At 37.8% G+C, this 19,292-nt stretch overlaps 1 long non-coding RNA gene across 1 annotated transcript in view; it reads right to left on the bottom strand.

The window, feature by feature from the left end:
• Positions 1-14,684: 14,684 nt before the first annotated feature.
• The window catches only part of LOC140342629 (uncharacterized), a 93,699-nt gene continuing 89,091 nt past the window's right edge, over positions 14,685-19,292 (bottom strand). Inside the window, exons 2-3 of the long non-coding RNA XR_011923114.1 lie at positions 14,923-15,109; positions 14,685-14,831 (exon numbers count right to left, since the gene is read on the bottom strand). This is a non-coding gene — a long non-coding RNA (uncharacterized lncRNA). The remainder of the gene's footprint in view (positions 14,832-14,922; positions 15,110-19,292) is intronic.

The raw sequence follows: 19,292 nt of genomic DNA on the forward strand, positions 1-19,292 counted from the left end.
AAATAGAAGCATTGTATCCTTTAATAAATGTGGCAATTAATAGCATCATATCCTATAATTAATGGGGCAATAACCAACATTGTATCCTTTAATAAACGGGGCAATCACAAGCATTGTATCCTTTAATAAACGGGCAAATAAAAGCATTGTATCCTTTAGTAAATGAGGCAAATAATAGTATTGTATCTTTTATTGAATAGGGCAATCATGAGCATTGTATCCTTTAATAAACGGGGCAATTAAAATCAATGTATCCTTTAATAAACACAAAAGTTGTTTTGCACAAGGCCGGTGGGCCCTCGAAATTGGTTTCTCGTTCTTCTAACCTGTGCGAGCATTATCCCCCTTACAATATCTCTTAGCTGATGGAGGTCTGCAGAAGCCCAGTGCCCTGAAAGCTTTGTTCAATCCAATAAAATCACAGAATCACAAAGAGATTTACGAAACAATCACCGTTCCTTGTCAAAAGTCTTCTATTATTAACCTTATTTCTTTCTTCTTTTTTTTTTTCTTGTTGACTAAGAAACCAAACTTTTGCCAGCTTCAATTAAATCCCCAGCTGTTCCGTTCCCATGACTGCTTAGCCACTCCAGATATTAACATAAAATAACAACTAAACAGCAATTAAATTGGACTAAATTGTCTACTTCAACTAGGAAAAGAAAAGGGGGAAAAAAACGATGCCATATTTAAGCCCCGTATTACCAGGAAATCTAAAAATAGTAACTGTGTTACGGGAAAAATCCCCAATTAATTAGCTATTTTGTTAAAAAGCAACTTTAAGCTTCAAAGCCCCCCTTCAAACACAAAGGAACTGCAGATAATCTTATCAAAGAATGTACAATTTTTTTTTTGTTGACGATGCCATTCATGAAAGTATATTATCTACTAATCATCTTTTGTACAACAAACAGGTAAAGGATTTGTCCCACTGAGCGAGCTATTTCTGTAATGTAGAGGAGATATTTTTAGACTTTGAATAAAAAAGAATACTTAACCAGTAATCCACTAAGGCCAACTGAGATCCGAACTTTATAACCCTAATTTGTAACAAGCTTACGGGTTTGAATAACTGAGGATTTGGAAATCAGTAAACATTTTAATCCAGCCAAATTCGGTATGTTCCTTGGTCCTTTGATATGAATTTTCTTTAGCATTTTTCACTTTGTGTCAACATTCTTAAAGCTCAACTTTAGCTCTAATTTTTGCGCTAATATAGTCTATAGTGTATTATAGTCTTTGTGGGGAAATTTCCCCTTTCTTTATCCCTTGGTGACGCTTTGCCATAGCCGAACAGAATGTGACCAGAACAAGAAGGGAGAAGGAAATCTCTTCAATGGAGACGTAGATAGTAATAAAATCCAGAAAAATAGATTTTTCCTTCTTCCCCCTAAGGAAATATTCTGCTAGTCTCAGTCTTAAATTAAAGGGTTGAGGTTTTTACTGAAATCTGTTAGGGTAGGGAAAGCGGAATATTTTTGGCATGCCCTAGTGGTTATCATCTTGCCCCAATCACTCTTAAAAGAACAAGTCAAGCATTTTACTGTGGGCATCAATGGACTGTGCTAAAAGTCTTATTCCCACCACCATTAATTTCCTTCTGGTGAGAGTGGGTGAGGCCCAATATTTGGCATCCCAAGTGTGGGCACAGGCAGGGGAAAACCGTAACCACACCACAACCTCATCACCTGTCTGAACTAAGTCTTAGAAAAGAAAAAGATGCTCACTAAAGATTTAGGAGCACTTTGGTGAAAGAAATCCAAAGACCACAAAGGTAATGTTTGCCGTGTAGCATATTAAGAAGTGTGAGGCCAAACGCAAAGGGTATTTGGTAACTGGGAAAGGGAATAAAGGGTTTGGATAAGGCTATAAGTGTAGTGCTACAGATTTGCAGCTTTTTATTTAGGATCCAGGCCCAGAAGGAATGGGTTGGCCAACACTCCATTCCTTTTCTAGGCTATGATTTAGATGGGTGAGGCCCAATATTTGGCATCCCAAGTGTGGGCACAGGCAGGGGAAAACCGTAACCACACCACAACCTCATCACCTGTCTGAACTAAGTCTTAGAAAAGAAAAATATGCTCACTAAAGATTTAGGAGCACTTTGGTGAAAGAAATCCAAAGACCACAAAGGTAATGTTTGCCGTGTAGCATATTAAGAAGTGTGAGGCCAAACGCAAAGGGTATTTGGTAACTGGGAAAGGGAATAAAGGGTTTGGATAAGGCTATAAGTGTAGTGCTACAGATTTGCAGCTTTTTATTTAGGATCCAGGCCCAGAAGGAATGGGTTGGCCAACACTCCATTCCTTTTCTAGGCTATGATTTAGAGATGGCTAAGGAGCACCTGCTTGGAGATAAAGACCTGGGAAAGGAACGATGAGTAAAATGAGTGAAAGTGAGTACTTTTGGGGATAAAACTCTGTAAAGCACCCCTGTAGCAAAGCCTAAAAACCCCAAGTTTGGAACTGTTACCATGAGTGACCATTGCCATTTTGGAAACCAGTTTACAATCTTGTATATTCTGTTAATGTTCCTGCTGAGAAAAAGCCAAGTTTGATTATTTTTGTACACTGAAGGAAGCTATTCAGAATTCAAATCAAGACAATCTTTTGGACTGGAATATCACAGCGGGGAATGAAGCTTTCATCAGGGCTTCAAGTGATGGTTTGAACAGTGGGATGGACTCGTCAAAGTGAATGGGAGATGATACAAATTGGGAGTGGATTCGCTGATTTTCTTCTTTTCTCCATTACATCTTTCAACAGCTTATTGCACAAATCTCTACGCTTGGCTTGCTGACTTTGAATTCTATGATGAAGTAAAGTAGTTTTGGACTCACTAATGTTGCTGTCGAGTTCATGTTTTTCCCTATGCACTCCTGTTTTCATCCAAGGTGCCTTTGAGACCCCAATGTGCCAAAGATTTATCAAATCAGAATTATAGTACCCCTAAATACAGAACTATCTTATTAATGAAATCTACTTTGGATTCAGCATTTCCTATCAATACTTTCTGAGTAAAAAAAACCCAACAGGGATTTTTTATTTTTTCTTCCATAGACCTTTGCTTTGATTTGGGATTTAAATGAATGATCCAGGGTAATGTGCATGTTGGTTGTTCCCATCCATTCTATTTGGGAACACATGTGACCCCCTAACCTCTGTCAAAGCATTTGGGAGTCACTCAACGGCAAGTTATGAAGCCAATTGAAAAGGTATATGCTTTGCTGTGTCGTTATGATATAAATTGTTTATAAGAATCATTAAATAGACTGAAATCTCATCATGATTTGGAGAAGGCAAAGTGGACACACACTCTCCTAATAAGGACAAACATTCTTTCCAGAATGATCTTGCATAGCAGCTCAGAGAGAAAAACCATGTTGCGACAAAAGAAGTTTTGCACCAATATACCTTTTATCTTTCCTATTCATCAATAAAGGGCATGCTTGCCCAAGGGCCCATTCATTGCAAATTTAGAGGTCATTAATGGGAAATGGGGGACTTGCATTCCTAATTGGGGTAAGGGTGGAAGGGACGCTGTGCATGATGCAAGTGGGTAAGATTTTGAACTGGTAAGATTTTGTTACAAGTTTGCAAATATAACAATTTTTATGTATTTGATTGCATTATATAATGAAAGCATTTAATTTGATTTACTTTCCATTATAAATGCATGCACATACAACACGCTAACTCCTATCTACAGTCTGCATGTAATTGTTCAGCCTACAGAAACATCATGAGGAACCGTGCCAGGTGATATGAGGGGTCTTGGGTGACTAATAAAGTGGAAGAATGCAAGTGGTGGCTTTTTAATCCAAATTTCAGGCCTGCCAAGAGGATTATGGGAAATTCAGTGCAGAATTCCGGGAAACGTGGGGTCAGTAACGTCTGGTATGTCTATTGTTCATAAGTGTGAACATACAATAAATTTAGTGTCTCCAGTGCGGTCAATGGCTGGAGGTGATCAGGTTCTGATGACTAGATGTGAGATAATTTCCAGGGATTCCAGAAGTGAAATTACAGATGCTGGTTTGTGTATATTGTAATTTTGAATGACTTTGTGTTTAGAAAGGTTAACTTGTATTTTAACTTTGTACAAAACTATTTAAGTGGAGTCCTTCTTCTTCTCAACTGGCATGTTTCTTGGTAGCATATGATCAATGACTGGCTTCTTGCTCCTTCACCCTCACCTATTCTGAGTTCTGAAGTTGATACAAGGTTAACCATAGGTACTACTAATATTAACATATATTGATGTATTACAGAACTACATTGATTTCTGTCTTATAGCTGCATTAAGTACAATTTTAAACTATGTAATAACATGACAATCTGTTTTCTTTTAATGTTTTTCAAAATAGCTTGCAGCGTTCATCACAATCTGCAGCAACTCAGATAAAACTTCCATCATTTCCTAGCTGGAGGACATCCAGCATCTTCTGGGTCATTTCTTCCCAGCCTGGCTGCCCCATTAATTAATCAGAAATCTACTCATTGAGTCATGGAGGCCGAAATCTCCAAGTAACATGCAAATATAGCCTACCTAGGAACACCAAATTGATATCCACCAATCAAGGCATTTTGATTGGAAGGCCCTCCCACCAGGAGCCACTCCACTGCTTGTATTGGAGCGGAGGGCTCTTCAGAAGAGTACTGAGGCAAGTTGCTATATTATTCTGCACATTTCTCCAGCAGGCATGATCTGAATATAAATAGCCTAGAAAACTACAGCCACCAATTAATATTTATTACCTTCCAGGTAATGAAAACAAAAGGACTCTTTTAAATGATCATTAGGGAGGGGAAAGGGTTACCAAGGAAGGCAAAATATAGGCAAAAAAAACGTCATTTTAGATAAAGTAAAACATCAACCTTCCTGTGCTCCCCAATTGTTCCAAAAAACCCAAGAAAACGTTTTTTGGTTTTATTGAAACATGTGACCTCCTACTTGGCATCCAAAATCCAGAGCCTGGTACCTGATTGGTGAATCGCATAAGCATATTTTCCCACTGGCTCATGCGATCTTTGATTTCCTATTGCCAAGCAAAAAAGAACAATTAGTAAACCAGTCCTGCTGAAATATCTGCAACGTGGAAGGTGGGCCCATCCCGGGTCATCAACCCGTTATGGTCACAACCCCAGTGCCTCCACCACCGCCTGGAGTTCCAATTATTTTGTTTTCTAGGAATCTGTGACATCAGTGAGGTCAGTATGGCTGGCTTTCCGAATCCTTCCTTTGTAGTCATACCAGAAAGCAGTCAAGTGAAATAAAACCTTCGATGAACCCAATCAGATAAGGTCCGGGGATGAAATCCTTAGATGCATCTAAAATCGGCCTTTATTTTCAGCCAAACCTCATGGAGACTTTTTGGACTGTGAGGACAGGATGAATTACGTTGGTTAACTTCTGATCTGTATTTTATTGAGTTGACAATATAAAACATATGATTATAATATGCATGAAAAATAATTACAGCCATTTCTCTTGCTCTTAGTATTTGACATTTTAGGATAAAAAAAATATGCAGTACAGATTTGTAGCACTAGGTTGTGCTGGGGCTTTTTCTTGATTAATAAGAAGTGAACTGTGTTGAAAAATATTTGTAAATGCTTGTCCGAAATAATTAAAAGATAAAACATGGGATATAAATTGTATTTATGTTAATTAAAAATGCAATGTTTTTAATATAAATATAAGTTAGAAATCAATCCTGAAGCCTCCGTTCATTCCACATACCAATTAGTGTGACTTTCTATAGCAATATTTATTTTTCAATATCTATGTAGCACTGTATACGTTATATATTTAGGAATACCATTTATACAATGCTTTGAGTTGAGAAATTCTCATTTTTCCTTGCCTTCAAAGGAGTCTTAGCTCTTAAAGTGGACCTATCATTATTTTAAAGGTCCCTCTTTGGGCAACTTGGGCGACTTTTGTGGCATGGTCATATTGCTGAATGACCACTGATGGACAGACAACAACCAGTGTCCTCCTCTAAATGGAAGTTTGAAGACTCAGAGCTTGGGGCATCAAGTCATGGCCATCATGGATGTAAGTGAGTTATGTGGGCAACAAGAAGTGAGGTAGGGAGCTACGCCCAGAGTTTACTTTAATGTCAACTTTACCCAATACCATTATGATCTTGCATGTTATGACCTAAACCCTGATAACCCAGAAAGAAGACAATGTAGACCAAACTTGCATCCTCTCCAGCCCATTCCTTCTCTTTGTACTTGTTCCATGTCATTACCTTGAAAGTAGAAAACATAATCACAAATAACCACCAACATGACTTTTAAATAAATATTCTATTGTTTATATACATAAAACCAATCATTTATTATACAATGATAAAACGGTTTAGCAACAATTTCTACTTTACAATGGTACCCTTTCCATAGTGGTTTCAATAGGTCATTTGTTATGATTCAACACGTTTTGCAGAAATAAATACAGCTTCATCAGAAACACAATTTTGAGAAATAATTAACATTTCACAATTTATTGTCCGGTGGCGTTCTCTCAAAAAAGGCCATATGAATCCATAAACAGTGGTTATAAATAGACGTTCATCTGTTTTGAGAATTGAGATCAGTGGACTTGTGTTTAGGGCAGTAACACTGACTTCATAAAGAGACGGATCCATACTTACTCAATTAGAGGTTGGAGCTGTTTCCATATGCCATCCAGCTGTCCCTTTTGGCTTTTCTTGAGCGAACTCCACTGGACAAAATATTGTGAAATGTTGACTTTTTCTCTTTTTGTCTCAAAAAGTGTGTTCCTGGTGAAGTGATATTTATTTCCGCGAAACGTGTTGAATCATACCAACTGATCTATTAAGACCACTATGAAAAAGGTACCTTTGAAATTGTTAGTAAACCTTTTTATCCTTGTATAACAAATGATGGGTTTAATGTATTTAAACAATGGATAATTTATTGCCCTAAAAATCCCGTTGGGTGAAATTTGTAATTGTGTTATTGAATTTTAGGATATGGCAATAATGATATAGCCATTTGGGGACACAGATATAGAAACACCAATTTTTCTATTAACATTTTTTAACCTTCTAGAATGTTTTTTGATTATGGAGACGTTTGTTGAGTTTTATTTTACTGGAGAACAAACCCAGGTGACGTGATAAAAACATAATATACAATCTTTATGCAAATCATTTCTAATCAAGTCGGGAAGAAATCTAAAGCACAAACAGCTGTTCTACGGCGTTGTTTCGTGATCCGCCATGCTGGATTATTAATGAGCACAAGTCAATGACCACTAGTGGGGAGGACACAATGGGTTGCCTCCTGATAATGCTCCCCATTCTGATGAACAGAACAGTTTATTCCATTGTAACTGGAAACTAAATTTCCAGGCGCAATTATTAGGCATGTGTATCCAGTTTAGGTATTCAGCATTGATGTTGCTGAATTGTTTCAAACAATATATAAAAAAGTTAAAACAAATGACACACACTTTGATAAGATAGTTTATGTTGAGCAGCTTCCACATTATTATCTATAAAATAAAAACTCTACAGTTTCCCTGTAAAAACATTTCTTTGCCGCACCGTATGACAATCTTCCTCCTCCGCTGTGTGGAGATGGAACACAGATCACTTTCAAAGCTTTTTGCTGATAATCCAGGACGGCTCACAAGCATTTTATCAACTACTAGTTTCACTACATTATTATTACTATTATTAAGCCGAGTGTCATAAAATCACATCTAATAAAAGCAGAACAGATGGCCTGGGCTCAGTTCTTCTATAAGTCTAACTCAAATGTTCACGTAACACTGAAAGGAAATAAATGTTTTTATATGTAGTGAGTGGGAATTTTTGACCTGGGGTCAATTACAGCCAAGCAACTCTTTGATGGAAGGGGCAGATTTATATGAAAGTCTATGGGACTATGGTATCCCAATGGCTGATGGGTGGGTGGTTCTTGGAGGACATGATTGATTCGGACAGATCTTCACATATTCCAGTATCAGCTTTCTTTGCATGTTTTTGTGCTCCCTCAGTATCCAATCAACAGGGAGATCCAGTAGGTGCGGGGTAGCCCTGAGTAGAAGTGAGTCTTTCCTTAGTTTTGTTGTGTAGGCAGTTATCTGTTTGTAGAACATTTTGGTGGCAACCTAATTGTAGCTCTAGGGTGCTTTTAGGAATACAAGGGGAGAAATGTGTAGCAGTTGGTCCTATTTTTGGAATAAGGTGAGGGGCGTCTAATGAAAACATTTTAGAAGGCTACATCATTCCTGATCATCTCAGGTGGAAATCTAGCAACGTACAGCCATTCCGTGACGTTGTTTAGTGATCCACCATGTTGGATTACTAATGACCACCATCCAATCTTCACTAGTTTTCTATTGGGAAAGATGCAATGGGTTGCCACACGAAAGTCCACTCCATTCCATTGAACTGAACAGAGCTGTCTATATAATTCTCATTGGTTCTGTCTCTGTAAACTAATCTTCCATTTCCAGACACATTCCCGGGTCTGATTTATTAAAGCTCTCCAAGGCTGGAGAGGATACACTTTCATCAGTAAAACTGGGTCATCCAGCAAACCTGGAATGGATCAGGCCCAGGACTGAAAATATTTGCTAACAAATGACTTTGTTTGCTGGATCACCCAGCTTCACCAATGAAAGTCTATCTTCTCCAGCCTTGCTGAGCTTTCATGAATCAGTTATTTGAGCTTGAGAAAGTGTTGATGTTGCTGTCAGAAGGATTTGGATCATGTTGGTTCAGTAATGTATTGATATAAAGCCAATACAGCCAATGTTTTGTAGGCAAGCAGGTTTCATTGATATGTATTGTGTTTCTCTATCTTTATCATTTATAATATTGGAATGTATTGTATGAGATTTTAATAATAATGAAAGGTAACAAGGGAGGGCAACACACTAGACCAGCCTTTCCCAACCTCCACAGGAACCTTTTAATAATGTTCAGATCCTAAAGAATCCTCGAAGAAATAAATAATTGGAGATCAGTTGGAAGAATGGACAGAACGCTTCATGTACAGACAACCAATAAGGTCATTGGTGTCATGCAGGTGAATCTTTTTAAATTACCTTTGGCTCAGATGGAAGGCAATCAGCCAAAGTTCTCCTAATAACCATTGAAGGAACGCTATGGTTTCACAGAACCCTGGTTGACAATGGCTGCACTATGCTTAGATTTAGTATAATTTAGAATATAAGGATACTACAATCCTTAACTAATCAGCTAGCTGGTCTGCCAGGATCTCAAAATGATTGTCAGCTCAACGGCCATAGGCTGGCAGGTCAACTGAAAAATGTTCAAAATTCAATGGAGTTTGCCTTTAATCTTTGTCTTCAGTCCTTACAGCTTTATGAGGCATTTCCTACCAATAAACAAATTGCAAGAGTACAATTTACATAAACACCTATTGTGGCTACCCTGTGTCCCCGTTTGTGTGGGCCACGGTTTGGTCTCATTGTTTTGCTACTCTGAAATGCTAATTAGCCATGGTTTGGAGATATCCTGTACCGTACAGAACATATTTCCCATAAATGACATTCTTTTGCAGAAAACATGTTTTGCTTTTGTGGCATCTTAGTATTTCTTCGTTATGTACTCTCTCCTTTCCAAACCTTGGAATGTGGTCAACAGAATGTTCTTCACCAAGGCCAAGTCACTTGGAAGCTCGTATAGCTAAACACAGTCTTTGTGGGTTCCACCAGAAGCAACTGTATCAGGAACAACACACACTGTGTTTAAAGCAGATAATCTGCCCAAGCAAATGAAAGGGAACAGTTAAAATTGGTTAGTTCCTATTGAGGGATACATGCAGCAACAACACCTAACTCTTCCTGCTCACCTATCCATATGGCTTTAGATATTGCTTGTTGAGGCTATGTACATACCTAAATGTGTACTATGCAAAATACAATGTAAGAATTTTGTATTAGTGTTAATATTAGGATGAAAGGGTTGTCCCTTTTCTGTATCAGCATAGACTGAGGACTTCTTAGTACAGTAATTTATTAAAAAAAAAAGAGAAGAGAATAGGACCTCAGGGCAAAAATATTTATTGTAGTAAAACGAGTGATAATAATATATAACCTATTAATACATATCGTCAATAAATTGAAAAATAATAACCAGTCCAATCCACATACATATCAATGAGGTTTGAGATTCTACTGGTAATTTAATCTAGTTTAATATTGGCACAAGGGGTTATGAAACACATAACACTGGGATCTGGGTGAATGATACAATGTGCTCTCCTGTGCCTTAAGATCCCTCCAATTGTTATCATTTAGCCAAACTTTATACATATAGCCACATTATCCACCCTATGTGTCTCACCTTCCCCTGAAGAAGCCATTAAGGCGAAATGCGTTGGGACTAATGTGATCTCATACTCGTATCTAACATCACTATAGTCACTTAAGGAGAAACTAGCTTGACTAAATTACCAATAGAAACTCTTTGTCTAGTATACAGTCCAATCAAACCCCATTGATGTGTATGGGGATTGGACTAGTTATTCTATTTCAATTTATTGCAGATATGTAATAAAATCTTATATGTTATTATCTTTTGCCAAATAAACCCTGGCTGTCCTATTCTTTTTTCTTTTTTTAAATGTAAGAATGTTGTAGGCAGCTAAAGTGGAGGTTAGTTCTGTCATACCTGAATATAAAATTGTAAGCCACCTCTAGTAAATTGAGTAGTAAAAACTAAAACGTAGTAAATAGAAAAAGGTTTGAGGCTCAGAAATTAGTTCAAAATATTAATTGTGTATTTGTACATTATTGGTCCATACATAATTATTAGGTACAAATATTATATAGAGTATATCCCAACTCTTGTTATAATAGGTTCCACCCTCTGTACTTATTTTTACTGTGTGGTGCTAGAACATTTATGTCTAGGATGGCTATCCCAACCTTGTGACTATTAATAAGAGTTGCGATATACTCTATATAATATTTGTACCTAATAGTTATGTATGGATCACTAATGTACAAATACATAATTAATATTGTGCACTAATTTCTGAGCCTAAAAACTTTTTTTCTTTCTTTTTGCTACTTTTTAGTGTTGTAAGCAGCTCCTACTGATATCAATTCTCAAAGTAAATATGTTGACCTTTCCTTCCCTGCTTTCCCGGCATGGGCAACATTTAGGTTTCCAACTAGAGTAGGTTGTACTTCCAATTTTCAGCCACTAGGTAGTGCTATGCTAATGCCCCAGGATTGGAAGCACCAGGACAAGAAGGCTTGCAACAGAGATGCTAAAGAGGCCATAATTGACCCAAGACCTTTCTTTCATCCAGAAACAAGCACTGGCTCATTCACCAACAACATCTTGGATATTACTAAAGAAACTCAAATCACATGATGGCTTTTATGCCTGTTATTGACTTTCTAGCCCAAGGCGATCAATCAAAGTGCAAATATGCATGTCAGAAAATCCTGCCAATCAGATGGCGTCTATTGATCGCTAAAGTTTAATTGCAGGGTGTTTTTTTAACCATAATATTTTTTTTTTCAAATTATTTGTTTTTCTGCTGTAACAATCTGCAGAGCCAAGAACTTGTTTGTTCATTGTAAAAATTATGCAAATGTAAGTAATAACAATCACGCTTGTCCCAGTTTGGTAATGTGGCAAACAGCCGCGCGGAGAAGAAACTTTTAGAAATGTGTTATCGGCAAGAAGCAGATACATTAAAGCAAATCTGGGAAGACGGGAAGTATGAGGAATGCAAGCATTAAAGGTCATTCCAGATATTCCAGGTCCAGCTTCATGGTAATGAGCCATCATCCCATGGAATTCTTTAAAGTGGACCTTTCAGTAACTTTCCAAGTATGCATAAATAAATTCCTGACATTTCACAATGTCAATGGTATATTATACATTTTTAAAATCTCTACCTTTAAAAAAAAACTTTAATCTCTAGTCAAGTGTCTTTTCCTAGTCTGAGATCATGTCATCAGTATGCTGCAGGCAGGAGAAGGAATTTCCTGGGTCTCCACCCCCCAGCAGTTTGTAGCTTTGCTACTTGAACAAGACACAAATTATCAATCTCTGGACTACCATCCTTATCCAGGGCGTGGATGTTAACCATGCATGCTGGGGGGGGGGTAGTTAAATAGGCTAACTAATGACCAGTGGCTTAACTAATACTTTACGGTCCAGCTCCGTACACCTCCAGAAGAGTACATTTTAGGCATTTATCATACTAATCTGTATATTGGAGCCATGGCCCCTCACCATGTAATGGTCCTAAAGTTTACATACAAAACAAGCAGAAAATAATGGGACTTTTCCAGTAGAAATATATACAAAACGAGTGCTACATGATTATAAATTTTACAATTTTATTAAAACAAACATATTTAAAATACTAACATTTATTTCCTATTTTCATAAAAGACACAATAATAAAAAAATTATTTTACTATTATGGTGTGTATAACTCCGAACACATTGGGGCCTCCAGTCTAGAAGGTAATTGCTACGCATTTCACGGTAACCCAGTACACTTCCTCAGGGGTTTTTTTCCCTGTAGCTCTAACCGTGATGTCCGCGTGCCGAAAGGTAACAGGATGGAGCATGTAATCAAAATCAATGCAATTCATATTCTACAGCCATTATCATTATTTCATAATTGTGATCCCAATTTTTAATAAAACTAGCTTTTAATAGGCTTCAAAGCCCTATATGACACTTCAGTGCTAGTGGTATTGGCTGCTAGTTGATATACGTATCATGTCCGACGTACATCCTTCCCCTTCATAGTCAAAATGTCTCTGGGAAACTATCTCATATCAATTCCTCCCTTTTATAGCCGCAAATTTCCCATGGCATGCCTCCTGGAGGGGGTATCTTCCTCCTTCTGGTACGGTCCTGTTACCTTTCGGCACGCGGACATTACGGTTAAACGCGTAGAGAATACCTTCTAGACTAGAGTCTCCAATGTGAGTTATACACACCGTAATAGTGAAATGATTTTTTACTATTGTGTCTTTTATGAAAATAGGAAATAAATGTTAGTATTTTAAATATGTTGGTTTTTAATAAAATTGTAGAATTTATAAACATGTAGCACTCCTTTTGTATATATTTCTGCAAGAAAAGTCCCATATTTTTCTGCTTGTTTTTCTATGTAAATGAAATTAGGGTTTGGCAGTTGTTGAGTGGCATGCCTCGTGGGGGGTGGTATCTCCCCCCTTTTGGGACGGTCCTGTTACCACTCGGCACGCGAACATCATTGGATTGGATATTACATCACTCTATTGTTACTCATCCCCTGAAGAAACGGTTTCATCTGCGAAACGCGTAAGTGGATAGCTGTTCCTTTTTAGTTGATGACTGTTGAGTATGACATATTTTCAGGTTTTAACAAGTTTTTGTATGTGTGTGTAATTTTTTGTATTTAATAGGGATCTTATATTAATTAACCAAGGGGGTGGAATACATTGCTCAGAGATAAGTGTTAAAGTTTGATACAGACTTTCCTCCCCGAGATGTTCCTTCATGATAATCTTGGGTGAATTTCTTGGATCAATACAATTAACCTGTGCTGGATCAGCTTTGCTGTATCACTAAACCACTGACCCCAACTAGCCCTCTTGATTGCCATGCAGTGGGGCACCTTTCGCTTGTCCTCCCCCTGTCCACTTTCAATGAAGCCGGACAGTCTGTATACCTATAATTCATATAGTTTTCATCCAAAACAATCACTAATGGTCATTGTGAGCAACAATTATTGAGCATCTGTATTGGCCCTAAAGCTGAAATCCAGGCTTAAGAAACATTTTTAAATATAAGAACCATGTGTATTCTTATTTGTGTAGTAACTCAGCATGAAACATCTGCTATAATTTGTGCATGAGTCTCCTGTTCTATGGACTGATTATCACTGCTCACTCTCATTGTGCAGGGTGACTGGTCTTGTATCTGCCCCCTCCTGTAGTTGCAGAAATCCTGCAGTAGGTGGAGCTACCGGTTTTAATGCAAATCAGACAGGTTCACTTTAAGATGATTGAAATGAATATTGAAGAATTGTGCAATATTTCTTGTCTATATTCCGCCCGCAGTTCACAGACGACTTCAGGTGAGAATTTGTTACGGCAACGCACATAATTATCTTCTGCAAGACAACAATATTTTATCTGCAGTCACTGTGGCTCTAGAGGATGTTTTTACATATAAGTCATATAAGGTATGTTCGCAGTGCACTCCGGTTTATATGTATGTATTTCACAGCAAATTTATATCGTTTCCCCAATGGATTATTATTAAAAGTTTATTTGCGCTTTTCCTAGTTACTTGGTTTGAAATAATGAGCCCCAATGCACAGTGCTGTCAATCAGATTCAGTCTGTTGCGAATACCTGTGGGAACGCCGACGTACGCGGATATTTATCCACATTAGGAAACTTTCCAAGATGTTGCCGTTTCTAACTGCACCAAGTTATCTTTTGTGCGGAGCAAAGTTTCTACGTTGCCTGCTTATTACTAAAAACACATATGTTCCTTATATTCAGGACAAATAATATTACTATTATTGTATTTTTATTGGCACAACAATGAATAAAAAATATTGATCATGATCTGATATTTTTTGGCAAGTCCTGGCTCAGACAGGTGGTGGGAACAGGTGTTCTCAGGAGACCCCAGCAGTTGGCACCTTGCACTTTTTGGACACCATGGGGTGGTCACACATGGCCACTTATAGACTGTGTGGAGGTGACCATCTTGGCAGAAGCAGCGCTTTGCTTCCTCAGAGCTGCCCATCAGATGGTTGGTGATCTATTGACCGCTGGGGGAATATTCTAAAAGCAGAATGAAAGATAGAGAAAAAAAAATTGTTAGAATGAATAAAGCAGAAACAGGGATATCCTTGCACTTAATGTCCTCAGGTACCATTTCCTCTCCAGCCAGGAGAACATTGAGCAGCACCAAAGTCACTTTTGCAGCTGATCTTCACCCCATTACAGACTATCCATGCCTTGTTGTTCTCTGTTTCTCAATGTGAAGGTTGCCATCTTGGTAGAAGCAGGGCTTTGTTTCCTCAGAGCGGCCCATCTGGTGGCTGGTGATCTAATGACTGCTGGGAAATATACAGAAAACAAACTGAAGCGTGGAGGCAGAAATAACACTGAGAATGAAAAAGCAGCAGCAGGGAGAATCTTGAGTTTCATGTCCTAAGGTACCACTTACTCCCCAGCCAGGAGAACATTGAGCAGCACTGAGGTCGCGCTCTCCAACTGATCTAATATAGACTTTTCTTTGTTAGTCACAGTTTTATACTGTGGAGGTGGCCATCTTGGTAGAAGCAGGGCTTTACTGCCCTTAAAGCTGTTCATCTGGTGGCTGGTGATCTGATGACGGCTTTGGGAAAATTCAAAATGAAAATGGGAGATAGAGCATGAAAAAAACATGAGAATGAATGAAACAGAAACAGGGAGATTTTTGATCTACATGTTTTCAGGTACCACTTCCTCTCCAGCCAAGAGAACATTGAGCACCAACTCTCACTGCTAATCCGATGCACAAGATCTCACGCTTCCGATATACAGCTATAAAGCCACAGAAAGAAAGTACTAAGTCACCCCTACATACCATTACTTTTCAGAACAAAATCATTTTTTTTTAGATTACTGCTCAGACACATTTATCTTTTGACCCAATAGTGACAGGATCCCCTATAAGTGGAAATAATTTCACTTTCAACTGACCTGGGATAATTTTCAGGCATCTAAGGTTACTTGCAGTATCATTCATTACCCCTACCCAAATTATGGGAAACTCTGCTTGGGCAAAGTTTCTGTTGTGCCAATAGCAAAGCTTCTGGTTGCACCTGCGCAGTTTCCTATTGGCCAAAAAGGAGGTATGTCTTTTTTAAGGGACATGGTCATGTATGGAGTTGTAGGAAAGTTTTTTTGGGAAATGTGATAGGCTGTTAAGGTTTCTTGTTTATCTTATCTTTATATAAATAGTGTCTAAATAGTTTTGAACAGCGAGCAGTCATAACTGTTCATTACATATGCAGGGTCTGCTTCCTGCCAAGTAGTTCTGCACATCCCCTTCTCTGTTACAGTGCAGCTATATGAGAATACTAATACCGTACATGCAATATAACACATTTCCATAGAATAAAATACAAAAAAAACAATACTTTTCCTTTAAGCCTGAACAGTAATAAACCCAAAAACATATTATTAGCGACTTATACAAAACAAAAATAGTTCCAACTCTCGCTGTTACCATGGACCGACGGTGTTGAACATTGGCAAGAATAAGCATACAGCTCAACACATTTTATTTTGGTAACTCCTGCAGATATCGCTTAGGAGAGGCAGTAAAAAGCCGTCACCTCTGCTAAGGGACTTTGTGTAATTTATCACGGCATAATTATTATCTAGAGAGCTTGCAATGCTGAGATGTAAGTACAATATAAGTAGCATGTATTACTATTAACACCAAGTTGGAAATGAAGACTTAAAAGCATCACGCCTTGCAAATTGTGCGTTTGACTGGTAAAAAAAAAAATTCCTTTATTTTGTCGGTGTATAGGCTGGGCTGACATATTTGCAGAAGCATTGTTATTGGCACAAAGAGATTTTTTTTTTCAGGATTTGGCTGCTCGTTATGTTCCCAATGTACTTTTTTCATTTATAAAGTTTTGTACATGAAAAATTCTAAGGATGATATTTGTTAAAAAAGTGTCAATTTTATAACAGATCAGCACTATTTTTTTTATTATGTCAGATTTAAAAAACAGCGATCATTTTATTTTCTTTTTGCAGTGGCGATCAGATGATTACATACCATAATAAATGAAATTGGCAATGGAAAGCTCTATTCATTTTCAAAGTGGTGAATGCTTTCTGGTGATCAAGAAATGTGAGGTTGTTCATAAGGAACGATCATGATAGTTGATTACCAATTGTGGGTTATTTTTTGCCCCCTGGGATTTGGTGGCATCTTTCAGGAATTTGATCTGGTAAAGAGTAACTTGCAATTGTTTTCATATAGATGGGAGAGGAGTCCCCCTGGTCACAATATGATATACTCACAACATAAATAGCCAAATAATTAATATAAATAACGGTACGATCACCAACTTTATCAAGAGACCCCTAAGTATTATGCAGCAGAGTTGGAGCTTTCCCTTTTATAATGCAAAGTTTAACTATATGTATACTTAACCTAAAATTAAGATCTACCCTAACTGCATGACTGTCTGTGGACTCCCAACAGCGCAGATTAGTATCTTGCAATAGGTAAAACCAACAAATTGTGTGCAATTTGAGTAAACTAATCCTCTAAAGAGAATTTGGCCATTTGCCTATTCAAGGCAAAGTGAAAGGTTCTTTTGAAAGTTCATTCACTGGTACTTTCCTTTGCCATGCACATCCACCATTCTGTTTCTTTCCCGGAGTCCTCGGGAATACCTGAGCCTTCCAATTCTAGAACCTCCTCCAGTTCCATCTAGGATTCAGTGCTCAGACCAATCTTCAGACCTGTACACTACCACATGAGGGATGGAAGAAGGTCATCAACCCTAAGTACCTCTCACAGGGTTTAGTTCCAAAGCTTCAATGAAAGTGTGATTGGGGTAAATAATTTTAATTGGAAAATGACAGATTCTATTTAGGGCGCATAATCTGGCACTATGTGAGGTTAAAGGCTAAAAAGCACATGGTCGTGAACAGAGTTGCCCCTATTTAATCCCCAAGTGCTATGCCCTTTCTCCGTATTTTATTAAAGTTTACATGCTTTGCAGGTTCCTTCTCTTTGGTCATCCAACATCATGAGTTCCCTTTTGTCTGCCCATGCAATCCTTCCTTATGCCCATGTAATCTTAAGTAAGCCATATTCCATGGAAAAGCAAAGTTAGCTAAGGCTAATATAGTTTCACAACCCCAGAATCTGGGTCCATGACTTCTTGGGGTCAAGTGAGGTGGCTTGAGTGACCTTGTCCACTATTCAACCTCGAAGAACAATGGAACTAGCAGGATTAAGCAGCACTTCTATGGGAAATATCATTAAAAGAATGTGATTCTTGCAGGAAAAAGCTTGTGGGTTCTTTAAATCCTGTCTTAGAGGACACTTTTATTTATATATATATATATATATATATATATTTATAACAGGTACAATGTAAAGACCTAATATAGTTATAGAGGAGTTCCCTGTGATTGATGTAGACTTAGCTGGGTGCAGTATCCTACCATTTTATTCCCCTGAAGAAGTGGACAACAGTCTATGAAACGCATATAGAATCATACCCAACTCTACTTTTTATAATGGAGCCACAATTACAGCAAGCCTGTAAGTTTTGGATTGCCATGTTTGTTTTGAGAATTACCGTGTGTGATGGAAAGTATAATAAAAGCTGGGTTCATACAGGCAAAACATTTATATCTCTCATGCCTTGCAACTAATATATATATAAATATTCAGTTGTGTGGACTGATTTATTCTATTCCTTTTATAGAACCCATGTTTGCTTACAATAAACTGAAAAAATGTTGTTCAGACAACTGAAAAAGAAGTTATTTATATTCCTCAAACACCCTGCTGTTTATTAGGGTATAATCCAGCATTTTGAAAACTAGCAAACATTATGTTGAGCAGCGATCCCTATAGCCTATTGAGTGTGTTGTTGCTTGTTGTAGCCAGGGCAGAATTCCTCCCGAATTCTTCTCACAGCTTGGCAAAAATGGATATTACCTTAGAAAATAATGGCGCTCTACCTAGAGACCGGCAACGATTGCCAGTAGCTGTCGGGTTTGTATTCACGGTGTCAAAGGTTTGGCATTCACTTGCTATTAAAACCTATCAGCTGGGCGGCATTCTGTCAGGATTAGCCGCCTCGCAGCTTCTCTCCTTATTCTAAAGAATTTATCATTTAAATTGCTCCTTAGAAACTGGCACGGAGGAACCTACAGTGAGAGAGGTAAATCTTATTGACCTAAAATTGATTTTTCAGATGCCAGTGTCCTCATTTCAACTCTCTACACATGTATCTGCTCAAGAACAAGCTGTATGAGCTGCTGAAGTTTTCTAAAAGAGAAAAATAAATGTGTGGATGAATACATGAACTAAATTCTGAATTCTTTAGCATTTATACAAATGTAAAATATATGCTGCTAATAGGAGCTTATCTGTACAAACAAAGACTATATAATTATCTCTAAAAATATTGTCAGTCGTTTTTTTTTCTAGGGACCAAAGACATCAAAAATAATACAGCCTATTCATTCACCAGAGACCAATGACATCAC

This window comes from Pyxicephalus adspersus, chromosome 12, assembly GCF_032062135.1.
Source record: "Pyxicephalus adspersus chromosome 12, UCB_Pads_2.0, whole genome shotgun sequence".
Classification (NCBI taxonomy): domain Eukaryota; kingdom Metazoa; phylum Chordata; class Amphibia; order Anura; family Pyxicephalidae; genus Pyxicephalus; species Pyxicephalus adspersus.